General features: G+C 43.9%; 1 pseudogene; it reads right to left on the reverse strand.

The window, feature by feature from the left end:
• Nucleotides 1-4613: 4613 nt before the first annotated feature.
• Nucleotides 4614-4927, reverse strand: LOC131478781 (histone H4-like; annotated as a pseudogene).
• Nucleotides 4928-18743: the final 13816 nt, after the last annotated feature.

Raw genomic sequence — 18743 nt, forward strand, 5'->3', positions numbered from 1 at the left:
AGTGCAAAAAGAGAAGCTGGGATTAGAGACCTATTCAGTGAAATAATACAGGAACACTTCCCTAATCTGAGCAAAGAATTAGAAAGTAATATACAGGGGGGCTACAGAACTCCCAACAGAGTTGACCAAAAACAAACTTCCTCATGACACATGATAATCAAGCTCTCTTCAGTTGAACAAAAAGAAAAAAATCCTTAAATGTGCATGAGAAAGAAAATCAGGTGTCATATCAGGGAACCCCAATCAAACTCACAGCTGACCTTTCAGAGGAAACACTACAGGCCAGAAGAGACTGGAGTGACATATTCCAGATTCTAAAAGAGAAAAATTTTCAACCCAGAATAACTTACCCTGCAAAGTTCTCCTTTGTCATTGAAAACAAAATAAAATTCTTCCACAATTAAGAAAAACTTCAAGATTTTGTCTCATCTAAACCTGCCCTACAAATGATACTCAAGGATGTTCCCATGAAAGAAAAAAGAAACAGTAACCACCAGAAACAAAGGCAAATATGGAGAACATCCCACTAAAAGGCTAACAGAAGACCAAATCATAGAACACATCGCCAAAATGACAGGACCAAACTGCCCCTTATCCATAATAACGCTGAATGTAAATGGCTTAAACTCATCAGTCAAATGCCATATATTGGAGAATTGGATCAAAAAACAAACCCAACTATCTGCTGCTTAAAGGAGATGCATGTCACTAACAAAGATCAGAAAAAATTGAAAGTGAAAGGATGGAAAAAGATATATCAAGCTAATGGTAAAGAAAGATGAGCAGGTGTAGCCATTCTTACATCAGATGACATAGACTTTGATGTGAAGAGCCTCAAAAGAGACAAAGAAGGATACCACATAATGATCAAAGGAAGCCTCCAGCAGGAAGAGATCAGCATACTAAATGTTTACGCTCCAAATGCCAAAGCATCTAGCTACGTGAAACAAATATTAATGGGCTTAAAGGGAGAAATAGACTCCAATACGATCATAGTGGGAGACCTTAATACCCCATGAACGCAAATGGACAGATCAAAAAAACCAGAAACTCAGCAAAGAAACGATAGAACTCACCCAAACTCTAGAACAAATGGACTTAGTTGACATCTATCGAACCTTTCATCCTGCAGACAGAGAATACACCTTGTTTTCATCAGTACATGGAACTTTCTCCAGAATTGATCATATTATAAGCCATAAAACAAGCCTCAGCAAATTTAAAAAAGTGGAAATCCTACCATGCATCTTCTCAGACCACCAAGGAGTGAAGCTTGAGACCAAGAATTCAAAACACCAAGGAAGACTTACAAACATATGGAGGCTGAATAATATGTTAGTAAATGAGCAATGAATTAGAGACTAAATCAAAGGGGAAATTAAAAAATTGCTGGAAACAAATGAAGACATCAACACAACTCATCAAAACTTATGGGACACAATCAAGGTGGTGCTGAGAGGAAAGTTCATTTCAATCAGTGCTTATGTCAAGAAACAAGAAAAGCACCAAGTAAATCAGCTAACCTTACAGTTGAAGGAACTAGAAACACAACAACAAAGCAATCCCAAGATGAGTAGGAAAAAAGAAATCATCAAAATAAGGGAGGAAATAAACCAAATAGAGACCAAGAGGACTATACACAAGATCAATCAAAGAACTGGTTCTTTGAGAAAATCAACAAAATAGACTCCCCACTAGCTCGACTAATTAAAAAAAGGAGGGAGAAAATACACATCAATAGCATCCGAGATGAGAAAGGAGATATAACAACAGATACCTCGGAAATACAAAGAATCATCAGGAACTATTACAAGCAACTATATGCAAACAAATCAGAAAAAATAGAGTCAAGAAGCAATTAACAATCTAAACAGCCCAATAACATATACTGAGATTGAATCAGTAATTAAAGCGCTCACAACCAAGAAGAGTTCAAGACCAGATGGCTTCACTGCTGAATTCTACCAAACATTCCAAGAGGAACTTACCCCAATCTTACACAAGCTTTTTCAAGCAATAGAAAAAGAGGCAATCCTTCCAAGCTCTTTCTATGAAGCTAATATCACCTTAACACCAAAGCCAGAGAGAGAGAAACAACAGAAAAAGAGAACTACAGACCGATATCCTTGATGAACATAGATGCAAAGATCTTCAATAAAATACTAGCCAACAGGCTCCAACAACACATCAGGCAGATCATTCACCCGGACAGGTCGGATTCATCCCAGGCATGCAGGGATGGTTCAACATTCGCAAAACAATAAATGTGATACATCACATCAATAAATTGACAAATAAAAACCATATGATCCTCTCAATAGATGCAGAGAAGGCATTTGATAAAACCCAACACCACTTCATGTTAAAAACCCTAAACAATATAGGCATAGAAGGAACATTCTATAACACAATCAAAGCAATTTACGATAAACCCAATGCCAGTATCATACTAAATGGGGAAAGATTGGAAGTCATCCCGCTAAAATCTGGAAGTAGACAGGGATGTCCACTCTCACCGCTACCCTTCAATGTAGTTTTGGAAGTCCTTGCCAGAGCTATTAGACAAGAAAAAGCAATTAAAGGAATGCAAATTGCAAATGAGGTATTGAAATTAGCGCTATTCGCAGATGACGTGATTCTCTACATAGGAGAACCAAAAGACTCATTCAAGAGACTATTGGAACTCATAAGAGACTTTGGCAAAGTAGCAAGATACAAAATTAATTAACACAAATCGATGACACTAGTGTACACAAATAATTCCACTGCTGAGAAAGAAATTGTAAGTACAGTTCCCTTTAAAATAGAGGAAAGGAAACCTAAATACCTAGGAATTAAGCTAACTAAAGATGTGAAAGACCTCTATGATGAAAACTATAAATCATTTAAAAAACAAATAGAAAAAGACCACGAAAAATGGAGAACCTTACCATGTTCTTGGATTGGCAGCATCAACATTATCAAACTGGCCGTATTACCAAAAGCAATATGTAGATTCAATGCAATCCCAATCAAAATCCCAGCAACATTCTTCTCAGAAATAGAAAAGATGATACAGAAGTTATTCTGGAATCAAAAAGACCACGAATAGCTAAAGCTGTCCTGAAAAATAGAAATCAAACTGGAGGAATCACAATTGCAGACCTCAAGACATATTACAGAGCAGTGGTTATCAAAACAGTCTGGTACTGGTACAGAAACAGAGAAGAAGATCAGTGGAACAGAATAGAAACACCAGAAGGGAATCCACACATGTATAGTCAACTAATCTTTGACAAGGTAACGAAAACAATTTAGCTTAAAAAAAACCTGGTCTATTCAACAAATGCTGTTGGCACAACTGGATAGCAGCTTGAAAAATAAAGAAGCAAGACCCGCATCTGTCGCACTATACAAAAATCAGCTCAAGGACCTAAATCTACAACCAGAAACCATCAAACTATTAAAGGAAAATATAGGAAACACATTCCAAGATATAGGAACAGGGAAAGACTTCTTAGAAAAGATGCCTAAAGCAAAGGCAATCAAATCCAAAATGAACAAATGGGACTACATCAAACTAAAAAGCTTCTGTACAGCAAAAGAAACAATTAACAAAGTGAAGAAACAACCAACAGAATGGGAGAAAATGTTTGCATTCTACATGAGTGATAAGGGACTAACATTCAGAATCTACAAAGAGCTTCAGAAACACAGGGACAGTAAAATAAACCAACCCTGTAGCAAAATGGGCAAAAGAAATGAACAGACATTTCTCAAAAGAACAGGTTCAAATGGCTAACAGACATATGAAAAGATGCTCAGGCTCTCTAGCCATCAGAGAGATACAAATGAAACCCACCTTGAGGTACCACCTAACTCCAGTGAAACTGGCCTACATTCAGAACTCAAAAAACAACACCTGCTGGCGTGGATGTGGGGAGAAAGGCACCCTCCTGATGGGGTCCATGCAGTAGGTGTGAATAACACGAAAGTGTGAAGAGAACAGCTGCCCTGACTGGCAGGGCCCGGGGAGCTACCAGCTGCTTAACAGGGCTAAGTGGATTCATTTCTGACCACCTTGACGCAGTTTTCACCCCCCTTCGCATGGGCACTCAACCACCCCACTAAGAATTTTGTAATCTATTGAGGCATTGTCTGCCCCTGTGAGATGGCTTTTACAACAACGTGAGCTTAAGAGTTAAATCTCAACTGAACTTGAGCTGTGGTTATGCAATAAGTTGGAGGAATCCACCATGGTGGGAGGGTTTGGGGAGGGGTGGGGAGAACCCAAGTATCTATGTAACTGTGTCACATAATACAATGTAATTACTGAAGTTAAATAATAAATAATTAAAAAAAAAAAAAAGAAAATAAGCCAAAATAAGCATATTAAAATACTAAAAAAAAAAAAAAAGAGTTAATGTGACTGAGGATGTCCTGGTGAGTGGGCCTTTAACTACACACAGGAGTATAATTAAGTCTGTGCTGTTTACCCATTGCCAGAAAATCTGGCCCAGATATTTACCATGCTTTCTAGGAAATGGCTTGATAAGAGATACCCTAAAAGTTTTTTTTGGGGGGGGCGGCCCTGAAAAAGGCCTTTGTGATGTTGTGCAAAGGCGGGGAACAGCTCAGCCACCGAAGCCGTAGAGGGTGTGTCCCTAGCGCTTGAGCGCATAGACCACGTTCATGGCTGTGATAGTTTTGCGCTTGGCGTGCTCCGTGTAGGTGACGGCATCGTGGATCACGTTCTCCAGGAAGACCTTGAGCACGCCACGCATCTCCTGGTAGATGAGCCCCGATATGCGCTTGATGCTGCCACGCCGCGTCAGGCGGCGGATGGCGGGCTTGGTGATGCCCCCTGGATGTTGTTGCTCAGCACCTTGAGGTGGCGCTTGGCGCCGCCTTTACCATGGCCCTTCCCGCCCTTGCCGTGACCAGACATTCAACAGTCACACAAACAGCAAAGACTGCTCACCACTCTCACACCAGCACCTTTATAGGCGCTCGTCGGACCTGATTGAGAGCAGGTCCGCCCGCACGGCGGACACACCCCCGAAAAGGCGGGGACAGGAGCAGGCGGGAGCGCTCAGCACCGACCTACTGCCTCCTTACTGGGAAGGTTCCTAGACCCGCTGCTGTTTTCCTCTCCTCACGCTGATCCCGTTCTAATCAGGTCTGCTCAAGTTAGGGGTTTCCGAGGTCTTCGCATGTAATGCGTTTTTTTTTTTTTTTAATTATTATACATTATGTGACAGTTTCATAGGCTCTGGGAATCCCCCCACCCCTCCCCACGCCCCTCCCCCCTGGTGGATTCCTCCACCTTGGTGCAGTATTACACTTCAAATTCAATCAAGATTCTTTCCTTGCAAACATATGCCAAACATAGAGTCCAGCTACTTATTGTCCAGATGTGTTGAACAGTTTCTTGGGGAGACCATTTCTGGTCCAAAGTTAGAGCTGGTAGAATATCATCCCAGTCAATTAAGTGTCCCAATATAACATCAACAGCAATTTGTAACATAATGGGATTGACATGGTTTTGCGTAACCAGTATGTTTAAAAAAAAACAAAAAACAAGTTCTTAACCACAACCTATGATTTGCTCATTGATATTTCAATTTTAGTTTATATACAGGACCAGCTGCTATATACCTTAAAATGGCTATAAGGTACCATTCAGCTGTCTCGTGTCTATTTCATTTTAGTATTTAGCCATTTGTTGTGTTGAAGTATAATTTTACTGATCTTGGCAGATTTTAGAATAATCTAGACTGGCTTGTAACTCTAACAAGACATTTGTCAACAATTAAGGTGCAGAACATTTTTTTTGGGGGGGGGTATGCAGGAAAGTCCCCAACATCACGGTGAAGAGTGACTAATCTTCGTGTCCCACCCAGCGAGGCATGAGCAAATCCATGCCAGCTCTTTCCTGTCAGATTCCAAGCTCTTCTTTTTGTTGTTTGTCTATTTATGTTAGGTTTTTTTAGTTTGTATGATTGTTTGCTATGAGGGGTTTTCGGAGCGATCCTGATGGTCATTGGAAGGGAGGGTGGGGGTCCAGAGGTGGAGCCAGGCTCGGACCAGAGAAAGCTCTCCTCCCTGGTCCCGAAGGACGTTTATTGTTCTTCTGTTTCTGCGGACCGCTCAGGGCTTCTGGTTGTCTTTCTGATGACGTTGGTTTCTGCACGGTAGTGTTTGGACTTCTTCCATCCCCAGTGGAAGCTCCGGTTGGGGGTGGGTGACCTCAGAGTACTCGGCCTCCGAGAGCATCCAATTCCCAGTGGCCTCCTTGGCAGTTGGGATGTAGCCTGTGTTGCTCATATTAGTAGTTTGTGGTGAAGGTCTGGGAGTCTTCATGGTTGGGATCCAGGCTTTCTCCTTGCCACCTGCTCCACCCTGGAGTGCCCCCCTGCTCCACGCACATGACCTTCTGTTAAGAGGTTGTCAGGATCACACCCGATTCCCCCCTCATGCATTGGTATAGTAGTTTTACTATTGTTTAGTGCCGCTTTGAATCTGTTGTCTATGAATTACCAGATTTGATCTTGATAGGCTATATTGTACTTTTTCCTCACTCTTTTTATGGTCCTGAAAGGCTTCCCTGCACTCCCCCCCCATTACGGATTAACATAGCGTATTGAGGGTATAGTAGGTTTTACAGTTTTTCGATGTAGATCTTAAGTATTCTGACATTAATTGTTGGTTTATAGATTATATCACATTATCTTATTGTATTGGATACAGGTTGTTAGAGATTGCAATAATATTACAATATACAGGTACTATCTTTCAGGTGGTCAACTTTTCATCTCAAATTAAGGCAAACATGTGGTATTTAACCTTTTGGGATTGGTTCATTTCTCTTAGCATGATGGATTCCAGTCAGGGACCCTAAAAGTTATCATGTTACTGTGACCCTCAAGGTCATTCTGCTGTGAAAAAATAGAGTTACTGTGACCCAAAAGGCCATCCTGCTATGACAAAGAATATAGTTTCTATGACACTAAAGGCCATCCTGCTACAATAAAGAACATAGATACTGTGACCCTAAAGGCCATCGTGCTATGACGAAGAATATAGCTACTGTAACTCTGAAGGCTAACCTGCTAAGGCAAAAAATATAGTTACTGTGGTCTTAAAATGTTAGCCTGTCCTTGCAATTCTTTAGAATATAGAAAATGTAGTTGCTTTAGTTGTTTTCATAAATTTTTAGCTAGAGGAAATACAGGATGATTTCACTAATATCATAAAGATATATTTTTGATTATTGTTTGATCACTTATGAAGTTGTAGAGCCTGCAGTTGTAGAGGAATGTAATGTTTAAAGCTTTTTGTCTTAAATCTTCATGTTTTTTCTCTCTTGATGTATTTCTCCCATTTCGTGATAGCTAAGTTGTAGAATAAGAATTGTAGTAGGAGTGTATTACTGCATAAGACGTGTTGTCTACTGAGAAACTCTTGGCTGCAACGTTGGAATGGATAATGCCTTGTCTAATACTGAAACAATTTGTAGAATTGTCTTTGGAAACACTCACTCATCCATTGCAGAGTTGAAACTTCGATAGAGTAACTTAGCTCATTGCTAACTGCAATTCTTTCCGCCGTTATAATCTTTGCTTTACTTGTTTGTTCAACAAACTGTGTGAGCTTACAGACCTAATGGCCAACTAATGTCAATAACCCCGATCCCCAGAGAACAAGGCCCCAGACCTTTTAACTCATGCAAGATAGGGGTCTGGTTGACGCAGGCGGCGCCTAGGTTATCGTCCAGACCTGAGGAGAGCAGATGAAGACTGGCAAGCCAAGGTAAGCAAGGAATATGGAATCCTTCCTCAATCATTTCTCAAGAAGTTGTAAATTGTGCCCCCCTGAAGCTATGTCAATATGCCCCTAAGAAAAAACTTTGTACTGCTTCTGTATAAATAAAGCAGACAGCTTTCTCGCTTTGTCCACTACGTTCAAGGAATCCTGGTGGTCCGTCTCCTTTCTTTCTCTCTTCACGCCTCAGCCACACACCCTTCCCGAGCTCCAAACTCAGCCAGAGCTGGACTCCGGCACCCTCCTTCACTGCTGGTGGGAGTGTAGGCTAGTACAAGCACTGTGGAAATCAGTATGGAGAGTGCTTGGAAAATTGCAAATAAACCTGCCATATGACCCAGCAATCCCACTCTTAGGAATATACCCAAAAGGAGTGAAATCTGCATATGAGAAGGGGATCTTTAATCCTATATTTACAGCAGCACAATCTACAATAGCAAAGTCATGGAAACAAAACAGGTGTGTGTTTAAGGAAGAGTGGTTAAAGAAACTGTGGTACATCTACTCTATGGAATATTATTCAGCTATTAAGAAGAATGATATTATTCTATTTAAATCCAGGTGGTCCCAACTAGAAGTCATTATGCTCAGTGAAATAAGTCATTCACAGAAGAACAAATACCATATATTCTCTTTCATATAAGGAGGCCCACATGGAAAGTGTAACTCCAACAGTCCAATCTATACTTTTTTTTTTTTTGGTGATTATCTGTTTGCTCTTTTGGCTGTATCACATATGTTTTGATGTTTTTACGTAAGTTTGTTTGCTTCCAAATAATCTCTGTTCTCTAGTAGAATTCATCAAGTGCTCATGAAGTATACGAGGGCATCACATTTCTCAAAAGACTTCTGTGTTTCCTTTTAGTTAAGCATGTGTTGCATACTCAGTGGCACATGATTTTAGCAGGGTGTTGCAATTTGTTGTTGATGTTGTTGTTGTTATTGTGATCGATGTGGCTGTTATGAAATGATGTCAATCCAAAAAACAGCAATATTATCTCAACCCCAAACAGCCTGTATCTCATGCAATAAGATTTTGTGAAGTAACCAATGATATGAGGCAGATTGCTTATGATCTACATCAAAGAATTGTAAAACCTAATGTACTTGTAAGAACCCATGATACTTGGAAATGGGGAGGAAGAGCAGAGAAATCTTGCATCACCCAGAAGGTGTGTGGAAGACAGGAAATATAACCTATCAGGATCCTAACTGGTAACTCATAGACAACAGACTCGAATTAGCATTAGACAATAGCAAAACTACAAAGGCAAATGGGGGAATCAAGAGTAATCCTAACAACCTCTTAACAGGAGGTCATGCGCATAGAGCAGGGAGGGGTCCCCAGAGTGGAGCAGGTGGAGAGAAGGAGGCTTTTATCCCAAACCTGAAGACTCCTAGATCCTCACCAAGGACTATCAGTATGAGCACTGAGGACTACATCCCTACTGCTAAGGAGACCACTGGGAAATGGAGTGCCTTCGGTGACCAAGAACTCTGAGGTCACCCACCTCCATTTGGATCTACCACATAGGATGGAAGAAGCCCAAATACTGCCTTGCAGGATCCAAGGTCATTGGAACAACAACCAGGATCCCTGAGCGGTCCGCAGAAACAAAAGAACAGTAAACTTCCTTCGGGACTAGGGAGAGGAGCTTTCTCAGGTCCTTTTCTGCTTCCAATTTTGGGTCCCCACCCCCTCTCGTAATAACCATCAGGATCATTCCAGAAACCCCTCAAAACAAACAAACAACCAAAAATAGAATAGGTAGAGAACAACAAGAAAGCTTAGAAACAGACAGGAAATGGTCAGCGGGGATGCACTTATAACTCACTGGGTGGGACACAAAGATTAGTTACTCCTCACTGGTGTATGGATGATTTCTCTGCACACCCCTCCTAAACATGCTCACCTAAACAGTTGACTTATATCCTGCTAGAATCATAGAGTTAGACCACCTGAAAAACAGCCAGGTTCGGCGAAAACATGCTTCAATGCTATAAACTGCTAAAGACTAAAATTAAAATATGCATGAGACAGCTGAATAGAATCTATACCCTTTTTAAGGTGTATAGAGCATGGTGGAATATAAAGCAAAATTGAAATGTCTAAGAAGAAGTCACAGGTTGTGGTTGAGAACCTGCATTTTCCTAGTAATATATTAATCAATACCATGTCAATTGATGGCACAATGTTGTAAATGGTTGCAAATATTATGTTGGGGCTTTTAATGGATTGGGATGATACTCTGCTGGCTCTACCTTCAGACCAGAGATGGTCTAACAAACAAACCATTGAACTTACCAGGACAATAAGATGCTGGACTTTATGCTTGGTAAATACCTCCAATGAAAGAATGTCAACTGAATTTGAATTATGGAAATGCAACAAGGTGGAGCAATCCGTCATAGGGGATGGTGTGGGGAGGGGTAGGGGAATACCAGTACATAAAAAATGTATCACATAATGAAATGTAATTAATTAAAAATGAAAGCCAGTAAAAATATGTTTAAAAGAAAACAAATCAAGTGCTCTCGCAGCACATATGTATGAAAGTGGACGTGACACTTGGCGAATGCAGTGTGTTGGTGAATGGCAACTGCCTGGAGAAGCAGTACAGCACATCCAGTGCCATAACAATTCCACCTGGCTCAAGAACTTCACATACCATCAGCTGTCCAAACAGGTCTCCAGGAAATCTTCTTTGGTCATTTCCTGCCCAATGCTCATTGAGCCCAGGCTGATGCAACGTGTAGGCTCAGCAACAGCGCAAAAAAAGATGGAGATTCGCACTCAAGGCGTGACAAACTCGACACCCAGAAACAGTTTCAGCGCAAAAGCCATTTCCACCTGCCATGGCAACCAAGTGCTCTGGCAGCACATATATCTGAAAGTCGACATGACATCTGAGGAACTCAGTGTATTGGTGAATGACAATTGCCCAAATCAACAGAACAGCTCTCCCAGTGCCAAAAAAATCGATCTGCCTCATTCACTTCACATACCATCCTCTGTCCTGGCAGGTGTCCTGAAAAACAAGTTTGGTTACTTCGTAACCAATGTCAACTGAGCCCAGGTTGATGGAATCAAGAGGGCTGAATATCCACACAAAACATAGATGGAGATCCTCATTCAAGGCATGAAACCAGGATGGCAGAGAGAATTTCAGCACTCATGCCATTTCCAGCTTCCATGGAAAACAAGTGCTGTGGCAACAGATATGTGTGATAGTGGACGGGACACTTGAAGAACTCAGTGTGGTGGTGTATCACAACTGCCCGAAGCAGCAGGAAAGGACTTCCACAGCAAAAACAACTCCATCTGGCTCATTCACTTTACTGCAGCACACATTTCTTAAAGTGGCTGGGACGTGAGACTTGGAGAAGGCTGTGTGTTGGTGAATGGTAACTGCCCGAGCAGCAGCAGAGCTCTTCCAGTGCCAAAACAACTCAATCTGGGTAATCACTTCACATACTATAAGTGGTCCTTGCAGGTGCAGGGGAAAACTTGTTTGGTCACTTTTGTCCAATGCCTATAGAGTCCAGTATGATGTAATTTATAGGTTCAGTAACCACACAAAACAAGATGGAGATACTCACTCAAGGCTTGACCAACTCGAAGCCACAGAGCATTGCAGTGCCCAAGCCATTTCAAGCTGCCATGGAAACCAAGAGCTCTGGCAGCACATATGTCTGAAAGTAGCTGGAGGTGAAACATGGAGAACACTGTGTGTTGGTGAATCACAACTGCCTGAAGCAGCAGCACAGCTATTCCAGTGCCAAAACAACTCCACCTGGCTCATGAACTTCACATACCATCAGCTGTCCAGGCAACTATCTAGGAAACAGTGTTGGGTCAATCTGGTCCAATGCCCATTGTGCCCAAGGCGATTATAATTAATCACATTGAGCACCCATACACAACTAACATGGAGTTGCTCACTAAAGGCGCCCAAAACTCCACAGTCAAAGACAAGTTCAGTGCCCAAGAAATTTCCCGCTGCCATGAAAACCAAGTGCTCTGGCAGCACATATGTGTGAAAGCGCATATGACACCTAGGGGAGGTAGTGTAGTGGTGAATGGCAACTCTCCAAAGCAGCAGCAAAGCTCTTCCAGTGCCAAAAACTCCACCTGGCTATTGAACTTCACATACCCTCAGCTGTCCTGGCAGCTATCTAGCAAACCATGTTTGAAAACTTGTAATCCAAATATGATTGTGCCAACTGTGATGGAAACAAGCAGCTTGGGTACCCACAGAAAACTAACATAAAACTCTTCCCTGAAGGCGCTCAACAATTTACAGCCAAACACAAGTTCAGCGCCAAGCCATTTTTCATTGCCATGGAAACCAAGTGCACTAGCTCCACACATGTCTGTAAGTGGATAATGACACCTAAGCAAGGTAGTGTATTGGTGTGGCAACAGCCCGAAGCAGCAGCACAGCTCTTCCAGTGCCAATTCAACACCACTTGGCTAATGAATTTCACCTACCATCAGCTGTCCTGGCAGCTCTGTAGGAAACCCTGTTTGGTCACTTGTGGTCTAATGCCCATTGGACCCAGTGTGATGGAATCAAGCAGGTTGATCACCCACACAAAACTAACATGGAGCTTCTCACTCGAGCCGCTCACAACTCAACAGCCAAAGACAATTTCAGTACCAAAGCCATTTCCCGCTGCCATGGAAACCAAGTGCTCTGGCAGCACATTTGTCTGAAAGTGGATATGACACCTATGGATGGAAATGTGGTGGTGAATGGCAACTGCCCGAATCAGCAGCACAGCTCTTCCAGTGCCAAAACAACTCCTCCTAGCAAATGAACTTCACATACAATCAGCTATCCTGTCAGCTATCAAGGTAACCCTGTTTGGTCACTTAGGGTCCAAAGCCAATTGAGCCTATTGTGATGGAATCAAGAAGGTTTAGCACACACACCAAATTAACATGGAGCTCCTCACTCAAGGCGCTCAATATTCGAAAGCCAAACACAAGTTTAACGTCCAAGCCATTTCCCGCTGCCATGGAAACCAAGTGCTCTGGCAGCACACAAGTCTGAAAGTGGATATGACACTTAGGGAGGGTAGTGTGTTTGTTAATGACAACTGCCAGAATCACCAACACAGCTCTTCCAGTGCAAAAACAACTCCACGTGGGTCATGAAGTTCACATACAATCAGCTGTCCTGGCAACTATCCTGGAACTCCTACTGGGTCACTTGAGGTCCATTGCCCATTGAGCCCAGTGTGATGGAATCATGCAGCTTGATAACCCACAGAAAAAACTAACACGGAGCTCCTCACTCATGGCACTCAAAACTCCACAGCCCAAGACAAGTTCAGTACCAAAGACATTTCCCTTTGCCATGGAAACCAAGTGCTCTGGCAGCACATATGTCTGAAAGTGGATGAGACACCAAGGGAATATAGGTTCGCTGGTGAATGACAACTGCCCGAAGCAACAGCACAGTTCGTCCAGTGCCAAAAGATCTCCATCTTCCTAAAGAAATTCACATACCATCAGTTGTACTGGCAGCTATCTAGGAAACCCTGTTTGGTCACATGTCGTCCAATGCTCATTGAGCCCAATCAGACGGAATCAAGCAAGTTGAGCACCCACACAAAACTAATATACAGCTACATAATCAATACACACAAAACTCCACAGCCCAAGATAAGTTCAGCGCCCAAGCCAATTAACCCTGCCATGGAAACCAAGTGCTCTAGAAGCACAATTATGCAAAAGTGAATGTTGCACCAATGTATTATCGATTCACTGCGAATAACAATAGCCCAAAGCAGCAGCACAACTCTTCCAGTGCCAAAACAACTCCACCTGGCTCATGAACTTCACATACCGTAGGCTGTGCAAGCAGCTACCTAGGAAACGCTGTTTGGTCACTTGCAGTCCAATTCCCATTGAGTCAGATGAGATGGAATCAAGCACCTTGAGCACCCACACAAAACTAATATGGAGCTCCTCATTCAAGGCGCTGAAAACTCCACAGGCAAAGACAAGTTCAGCATCAAAGCCATTTCCCGCTGCCATGGAAACCAGGTGATCTAGCAGCACATACGTCTGAAAGTGGATAAGACACCAAGGGAACTCAGGGTTGTGGTGAATGGCACGGTTGTTTGCTTTGGCAGAACATATGTGGAACAGTGGAAGTGACACCAAGGGAAGGTAACGTAGTGGTAAATGGCAATGGACCGAAGCAGCAGCACAGCTCTTCCAGTGCTAAAACAACTCCACCTGGCTCATCAACTTCACATACCATCAGCTGTCCTGGCAGCTATCTAGGAAACCTTGTTTGGTCACTTCCGTTCCAAACCAATTGAGCCTATTGTGATTGAATCAAGCAGGTTGAAGCCTCAGAGAAAACTAACATGGAGCTCCTCACTCAAGGCGCTCAAAACTCCACAGCCCAAGACAAGTTCAGCGCCCAAGCCATTTCCCGCTGCGATAGAAACCAAATGCTCTGGCAGCACATATGTGGAAAGTGAATGTGACAACTAGGGAAGGGAGTGCGGTGTGAATGACAACTGCCCGAAGCAGCAGCACAGGTCTTCCAGTGCCAAAACAACTCCACCTGGCTCATGAACTTTACATACCATCAGCTGTCCTGGCAGCTATGTAGGAAACACTGTTTTGTCCCCTCCGGTGCAATGACCATTGAGCCCAGTGTGATAGTATCAAGCAGGTTGAGCACCCACACAAAACTGACATGGAGCTCCTCAATCAAGGCGCTCAAAACTAGACAGCTAAACACAAGTTCAGTGTTCAAGCCATTTCTCGCTGCCATGGATACCAAGTGCTCTGGCAGCAAAAATATCTGAAAATGGATATGACACCTACAGATGGAAATGTGGTGGTGAATGGCAACTGCCCGAAGCAGCAGCACAGCTCTTCCAGTGCCAAAACAACTCCACCTGGCTCATGAACTTCACTTATCCTCAGCTGTCATGGCAGCTATCTAGGAAACCCTGTTAGGTCATTTGCGGTCCAATGTCCTTTGAGCACAGTGTGATGGAATCAAGCAAGTTTAGCACCCACACACAACTAACATGCAGCCACTCACTCAAGGCGCTCAAAACTCCACAGCCCAAGACAAGTTCAGCGCCCAAGCCATTTTCCGTTGCTATTAATACCAAGTGCTCTGGAAGCACAATTGTGGAACAGTGAAAGTTGCACCAAGGAATTATAGGTTCGCTGTGTGTGGCAGCAGCCTGAAGCAGCAGCACAGCTCTTCATTTGCCAAAATAACTTCACCTGGCTCATGAAGTTCACATATCATCAGTTGTCCTGGCAGCTATCTAGGAAACCCTGCTTGATCACTTCCTGTCAAATCACCATTGCGCCCAGTGTGATGGACTGAAGCACCTTGACCACCCAGACAAAACTAACGCGGAGCTCATCACTCAAGGCGCTCAAAACTCCACAGCCCAAGACAAGTTCAGCGCCCAAGCCATTTCCCCCTGCCAGGGATACCAAGTGCTCTAGCACCACATATGTCTGTAAGTGGATATGACACCTAGGGAAGGTAGTATGGTGGTGAATGGCACCTGCCTGAAGCAGCAGCACAGCTCTTCCAGTGCCAAAACAACTCCACCTGGCTCAGGAACTTCACATACCATCAGCTGTCCTGGCAGCTATCTTTCAAAACCTATTTGTTCACTTCCTGTCAAATGCCCTTTGAGCCCACTCTGATGAAATCAATCAGCTTGAGCACGCACACACAACAAACATGGAGCTCCTCAATCAAGGCGCACAAAACTCCACAGCAAAGGACATGTTCAGCGCCCAAGCCATTTCCCACTGCCATGGAAAACAAGTGCTCTGGCAGAACATATGTGGAACATTGGATATGACACCAAGGCAAGGTAGTGTGGTGGTGAATGGCACCAGCCCGAAGCAGCAGCACAGCTCTTCCAGTGCCAAAACAACAGCATCTTGCCTCATGAACTTCACATACCATCAGCTGTCCTGGCAGCTATCTAGGAAACCCTGTTTGGTCACTTCTGCTCCAATGCCCATGGAGCCCAGCGTGAAGGAATTTAAACCTTGAGTACCCACACAAAACTAACATGGAGCTCCTTACTCAAGGAGCACAAAACTCCACAGCCAAACACAAGTTCAGCTCCCAAGCCATTTCAAGCTGCCGTTGATACCAAGTGCTCTGGCAGAACATATGTGGAACAGTGGATGTAACACCAGGGGAAAATAGGTTAGGTGGTGAATGGCAACTGTTCGAAGCAGCAGCACATCTCTTCCAGTTCCAAAACAACTCCACCTGGCTCAGGAACTTCACATGCCATCAGCTGTCCTGGCAGTTACATAGGAAACCCTGTTTGGTCAAAGGCGGTCCAATGGCAATTGAGCCCAGTGTGATGCAATTAAACAAGTTTGAACACACACACACACAACTAACATGGAGCTCCTCACTCAGGGCGCTCAAAACTCGACAGCAAAACACAAGTTCAGCGCCTAAGCCATTACCTGCTGTCATGGAAATTAAGTGCTCTGGTGTTGTGGGCTGAGGAGTTGATTTACATTCCTTAAGCTGAGCACTCAGGAATCAGGCCTAGGGCAGTAGCACCTAGCCTTTGCAGAATCATTGGCGTCCTATTGTCCTGTTTTTGGGCTTGGGGGAAAGAGGAGATAATATGGTAATAAAGAGGTTTGTGGAGAGACAGCTCAGGGAGAGACGGTTCCCAGCACTTGTAACACCATCATGGTCTCCGTGTGTCGGTGCTTTTCGCTCGGACATTCGCCGTGCCTACTATGCCGGCTCAGCTAGCCGCGACACTCTGGCAGCACATATGACTGAAAGTGGATGTGACACCTACAGATGGAATTTGGTGGTGAATGGTAACTGTCCGAAGCAGCAGCACAGCTCTTCCAGTGCCAAAACAACTCCACCTGGCTCATCAACTTCACATACCATCAGCTGTCCTGGCAGCTATCTAGGAAACCTTGTTTGGTCACTTCCGCTCCAAAGCCAATTGAGCCTATTGTGATTGAATCAAGCAGGTTGAAGCCTCAGAGAAAACTAACATGGAGCTCCTCACTCAAGGCGCTCAAAACTCCACAGCCCAAGACAAGTTCAGCGCCCAAGCCATTTCCCACTGCGATAGAAACCAAATGCTCTGGCAGCACATATGTGGAAAGTGAATGTGACAACTAGGGAAGGGAGTGCGGTTCACAACTGCCCGAAGCAGCAGCACAGGTCTTCCAGTGCCAAAACAACTCCACCTGGCTCATGAACTTTACATACCATCAGCTGTCCTGGCAGCTATGTAGGAAACACTGTTTTGTCCCCTCCGGTGCAATGACCATTGAGCCCAGTGTGATAGTATCAAGCAGGTTGAGCACCCACACAAAACTGACATGGAGCTCCTCAATCAAGGCGCTCAAAACTAGACAGCTAAACACAAGTTCAGTGTTCAAGCCATTTCTCGCTGCCATGGATACCAAGTGCTCTGGCAGCAAAAATATCTGGAAATGGATATGACACCTACAGATGGAAATGTGGTGGTGAATGGCAACTGCCCGAAGCAGCAGCACAGCTCTTCCAGTGCCAAAACAACTCCACCTGGCTCATGAACTTCACATATCCTCAGCTGTCATGGCAGCTATCTAAGAAATCCTGTTAGGTCATTTGCGGTCCAATGTCCTTTGAGCACAGTGTGATGGAATCAAGCAAGTTTAGCACCCACACACAACTAACATGCAGCCACTCACTCAAGGCGCTCAAAATTCCACAGCCCAAGACAAGTTCAGCGCCCAAGCCATTTTCCGTTGCTATTAATACCAAGTGCTCTGGAAGCACAATTGTGGAACAGTGAAAGTTGCACCAAGGAATTATAGGTTCGCTGTGTGTGGCAGCAGCCTGAAGCAGCAGCACAGCTCTTCATTTGCCAAAATAACTTCACCTGGCTCATGAAGTTCACATATCATCAGTTGTCCTGGCAGCTATCTAGGAAACCCTGCTTGATCACTTCCTGTCAAATCACCATTGCGCCCAGTGTGATGGACTGAAGCACCTTGACCACCCAGACAAAACTAACGCGGAGCTCATCACTCAAGGCGCTCAAAACTCCACAGCCCAAGACAAGTTCAGCGCCCAAGCCATTTCCTGCTGCCATGGAAACCAAGTGTTCTGGCACCACATATGTCTGTAAGTGGATATGACACCTAGGGAAGGTAGTATGGTGGTGAATGGCACCGGCCTGAAGCAGCAGCACAGCTCTTCCAGTGCCAAAACAACTCCACCTGGCTCAGGAACTTCACATACCATCAGCTGTCCTGGCAGCTATCTTTCAAAACCTATTTGTTCACTTCCTGTCAAATGCCCTTTGAGCCCACTGTGATGAAATCAATCAGCTTGAGCACGCACACACAACAAACATGGAGCTCCTCAATCAAGGCGCACAAAACTCCACAGCAAAGGACATGTTCAGCACCCAAGCCATTTCCCACTGCCATGGAAAACAAGTGCTCTGGCAGAACATATGTGGAACATTGGATATGACACCAAGGCAAGGTAGTGTGGTGGTGAATGGCAACGGCACGAAGCAGCAGCACAGTTCTTCCAGTGCCAAAACAACAGCATCTTGCCTCATGAACTTCACATACCATCAGCTGTCCTGGCAGCTATCTAGGAAACCCTGTTTGGTCACTTCTGCTCCAATGCCCATGGAGCCCAGCGTGAAGGAATTTAAACCTTGAGTACCCACACAAAACTAACATGGAGCTCCTTACTCAAGGAACACAAAACTCCACAGCCAAACACAAGTTCAGCTCCCAAGCCATTTCAAGCTGCCGTTGATACCAAGTGCTCTGGCAGAACATATGTGGAACAGTGGATGTAACACCAGGGGAAAATAGGTTAGGTGGTGAATGGCAACAGTTCGAAGCAGCAGCACATCTCTTCCAGTTCCAA

The sequence above is a fragment of the Ochotona princeps genome, chromosome Y (assembly GCF_030435755.1).
Source record: "Ochotona princeps isolate mOchPri1 chromosome Y, mOchPri1.hap1, whole genome shotgun sequence".
NCBI lineage: Eukaryota > Metazoa > Chordata > Mammalia > Lagomorpha > Ochotonidae > Ochotona > Ochotona princeps.